The 4,918-nt window shown below is 29.8% G+C and overlaps 1 protein-coding gene across 1 annotated transcript in view; it reads right to left on the bottom strand.

Annotated features, from left to right (window-relative positions):
- LOC100779035 (GEM-like protein 2) overlaps window positions 1-4,918 on the bottom strand; it is a 13,950-nt gene that overhangs the window by 6,884 nt on the left and 2,148 nt on the right. The gene's annotated exons all lie outside the window — the stretch shown is intronic.

The raw sequence follows: 4,918 nt of genomic DNA, 5'->3' as shown, positions 1-4,918 counted from the left end.
CATTATTTTTGGAGGGTTGGGGGGAGATGTGGGTCACGCAATAGTCGATTTGCCAAAGGCAAGCGACGAATTTTGAAATGAGGCCAATTTTCGAGCTTGTCAGGCCTTGACAGTGAAACTGTCATGAGAAGGACGCGTAGGAAGTAGGGGGCAAGCCAGAGGTGGCATCAATCGCAAGTCTGAGGTATGTCAAGGGAATGTGTTCACTGGCATGCGCATCGCTCCAACGGGAAATGTTGCTGAATACAGTCGCCATGGTTCTAAAGCCATTGCTGGAAGAAGAACTGGCCACAACATAGGAATCAAATTCATTTTCAAAAGTGTCTGGATCAGATATGAGGGTGATGCTTTCCACAGATCAGAGCCTTGTTGAGTGAAGAGCCTATACCAATAGAGAATTGGTTTAAAAATATTCTAAAAATAAATTAACCCATATATTACACGGATCACAATACTCTAGTTCTAAAATATAATTGCTTATTTGAGAGTTTTTATGGTACCCAAACTGATTTTGAGGGTTATGGTACTGTGAGTTTGTTTATCAATAGTTATCAAATTACATTGTTATCTCATTATTTTGATATATTTGATAATAACTTCATTATATATTTCAATTTAATCATTTTTAAATAAAATATTTTTTTAAATGAACTTTTTAATCCCACAAAATCAAATCTCAACAAACAAAAATTCCGATTCAACAAAATCTTCAGCAAACATACCAAATTAAAACATCACAGACTCAAATTAACCTTAACAAGCACAATAATCGTCTCTGTTCTCTTTCTCCTAAAACCCGAAAACACTATTGTGAATGTGTTGAAACCCAAAACTACATCCAGTAAGTCAGTAACTGCAACTCTAACGGTTGCGCATATGACCTCTTGGAGAAAAAGCTGATTTGTGATCAGTGTTGTGAATATAACATCCGTTACACATCGCATACTGGAGCTGCCATCCTTTTTCACTTATTTGGCTGCTATACTACTGGGCTACACAATTTTTCATAGCTTGCTCATCAATAGTGATTGCTGGATCTGTTTGCTAGACGTGTTTGCTGAGGATTTTGTTCGAATTGCAATGTTTGTTTGTTGAGATTTAACTTTGGGGGGGTTAGAAAGTTCATTTTAAAAAAATATAGATTTTATTAAACAAGAATTAAATTGAAATATATAATAAAATTATCACTAAATATTAAAATAATGAGATCACTATCTAACTTGATAATTATTGGCTAATATATCAATAGTATCAAAACCCTAAAATTAGTAGGATATCATAGAAACTCTATGCTTATTTTTGTTTTTTTATTGGATCATGCCTGTGGCACCAATAATTTTCTTTAAATTAAGATTTGCTCTTATATAAGATATATGATAAGATTCATTGTTTCAAGGTTTCTTAAGGATAATAAAAATAATATTTGAGCCCCAAATAATTATTTTAATTTGAAACAAGTAGAAATAAAAAAATATAAATATGTAAATTGTTTAACTTTTTTTAATTGTTGGAGCAAAATTTATGCATGAGTTGCTTAAGTATATGTTGTGACATTGTGGAGCTACTAAATTTGTTTTATGGATTAAATAATCGTTGGTCCCTATAAAATAGGGTATGTTTTTTTAGTCTATTTTAAAGATTTTTTTATAATCTTGTTTTAGTCTCTATATTTATTTATTTTTAGTTCCCATTAATGTTAAGTCACAGTGTTGAGAAATGATAGTCATGTATAATTATTTTTGACTAAATATTTTTTGGTCTATGAAAGTGTGAGACAATGAGAGTTTATTTTCTAAAAATAGAAAATTAAAATTTAGTTTTTAAATGTATAAAATGTGCCACAAATTCATCATATTATTAAGGTTACTTTGTTAACCCAAACGTCCATGTGTATGTGCAAATGGATTGCCACGTCCAAAAGTCTTGTTGCATTGATGTTCCTATGTGCAGTACATCACTCAATGAGTTTGGGATATTTGTTTTTGTTTTTGTTTTTTTTTTTTGCTTGAGATATTGTTTGAAATTTGTTAATGAACTGATATAGAAATTATTTTTCTTTAATTTAGATTTTGAACTTAGTCTATCCACAATGTATTGACAAATTAGTTCCCTTCAGTAAGCAATACATGTGACTTTTTTCCCTTAACATTTGAGTTTACAAGTGTCTCTAGGTATAGATGTTCGGGTTAAAAAATGAGACTTAATAGTAGAATGAATTTATTGCACTTATTATATATTTGGATATTCAATTTTAATTTTCTATCTTTAATTTCAGGGATTAAATTGTTATTGTTTCATTTTCAGAGATCAAAATGAGTTATTTATCTATTTTTTGTTTGATTTTTTGATAAGCTATATTTTTTAATTCTTCATTAACAAATTTAACATTATCAATTATTTAAAACAGATGACAATAGCGGTATTCTTCCTCCAAATATTTATGCATGGTTTGTTTTCAATAAAAAGAAAATCATATAATATAAAGACTTCATATTCTCAGAACCATAGTTTATTGGTCTCCGTTGTGTCAACTACCGAGCTCACGTACACGCAATATTTATAGAACAAATAAGCAAACCTACCAGTCAATTATTATTAGAAACGAAAAAGAAACATTTCCTAGGTAACATATTGATGTTCATACAGAACACAAACAACAAAATGATGATCACTGCTTTACACAAACCACTTGATCTAAACCGACGCAAAAGACAAATTAAAGCATAACATAAACCAGCAAATTATAGCATATCCCCAAACACAAACAAACAAACCGACCTGCATGCAGCCAAAACTTCTAAATTGGAAGAAGGTTGTGTTTGTGGATATCCTCTATTGTAGGAACGGAAATGCATTTGAGTTATAAGAATAATTAAATCAATGCAGATCATCTATCTAAATTGATTTGAACTCTTCTAAAATGAAAAAAAAAATGTTGGTAAGAAAACAAAGGTGCATCAGTAACTATTGATTTGAATTAATAGTTTATAAGTGTTTTTTATGAATAGGAATAGAAGACTAAAAAATTTATAATGATTCACACACTTTGTTGAATCAATTGAGTTAAATTTTCTTGGTATAATAGCTTACATATAAGTTTAATTTATTTTAAATTATTTATTATAAACATTATCTTACTTTCTCGTTTACACACTTCATTTTATTTTCTCAATTTATATGCAAAAAATTGTTTCATAGGCGTATCTTAGTTTGCCTTTTTTTCTGTTTGATTTTCATTATATAGGATATCTTACTAATTTTGTAGTAAATGAAGGAAACGTGATTAATAAGGACTGAGTCAAATACAACTTCAAACAAAAGTAAAAACTATATATAGGCAATGTCCTTAATTAGTTACTAGCTCATTACAATGTACAATTGTCAAAGCATAAACTTTATTTTGGTATGCTTTTACTTTTTAGAAGAAAATAAAAAAACTCAGTTGGTGTTGCTTAAAATATACAGTGATGTACATGATAGTATCCATCATATTTGGAAATCTTACTACGAATTTGGAAAAAGGGATATGCATAATTTTATTTTTCTCCAAGGACACGATAGGTAATTAAGCCAGCCAATAAGAGTTGCTTAAATAATTATTTAATAAGATCAAACAGCATTAATCAAAAGATTCTTAGTATTTGTTTTAGTAATAAAAAAGATGCAAGTATTTGTTGAGAGTTTGTGGAATTGCTTTGACAAAATTAAGGGACGACATCTTCTCCCCTAAATATTTTATTCTTAAAGAAAAGATAGATAATGATGACTTTTGTCCTTTGGAGAAATATTTCATTGATATGATGATTGGCATAAATAGTTCTTCATAATCTTTCGCGGAAAGCATTCAATTAAGACAAATGGCATAAGAGAGGCATCATTTGAAACAACTTATTCCAAGGTAAATTAAAGAAGATAAATAACCTTGATTCTTGTAGGCCTAAAGGGAAAAAAGATTAACGTAAATTAAAACACCAAGGAAAAGAGTGCCCTTTCCTTATCAATGTTTAATTAATTGATTCTTAATGGCCCAAAATAAAAAAGATACTGATGTTGATGCATGATCTTGCATCATTATAACAAAGCAAAAAGTACGAGAATAAAAGTTCATAATGTAAATAAAATAAAGGAATAGAACATAGGCAAATTTACGAGTTGGAAGCCATTTAAGATTGTCTCTCCCATTACTTGCTAAAGATGATAATTGTCCCAGCTAGTTTGCAAATCCCAAATATTTTCTTGTTTCAAACTTTTGGTACATTTATTATTATTTTGGCCCATTACAATTACACAATCTCTCCAAGATATGGGTGATAAGGGTAAACCTTGATTACCCTCCCTGACTAGGAGCAGATGTGAAACAAAGATTTCACCATGTTAAATGGAATAATAATTTATAATCAGTGTGATTAATTAAGTCTACTGGATCATGATGTTGATAATATCTCTTTGTTCATATATTCTAAAACATTTTGCAACACTTGCACTACAATAATCAAATAGCCAAAAAGGCCAATAAGTTGAGAGGTGTCATCGTTTTCTCTCAATTATTGGGATGGCTAGCTAGTCTCTCCTCAAAAAGACCTCAAAGACATTAGTGAAAAGCAGGGGAAAACTGTATATTAATTAAGAAAATGAGAGTAGCCATTCCTCATATGTTATCTTGAATACAACTCCTACAGTTTTCAGGTGTTGCTTTGGCCAATCTCCCCTTAGTCTATCTGATTCAGTCGGTATCGTATAGATAAGTTTGTGGTTGTGGGTGTTTCTTACTTTTCCAACCTGTAAAAAGTAATTCCAAATAAGTGTGATTTGCACGATTTACCTTTACTGTACAGTTTTGGGCCTTTGGCCTTTACTACAGTGTCTATATATATATATATATATATATATATATATATATATATATATATATATATAT

This window comes from Glycine max, chromosome 12 (genome assembly GCF_000004515.6).
Source record: "Glycine max cultivar Williams 82 chromosome 12, Glycine_max_v4.0, whole genome shotgun sequence".
NCBI lineage: Eukaryota > Viridiplantae > Streptophyta > Magnoliopsida > Fabales > Fabaceae > Glycine > Glycine max.
Note: the sequence above shows the minus strand (reverse complement) of the source record. Positions and strands in the feature narration are given on the sequence as shown.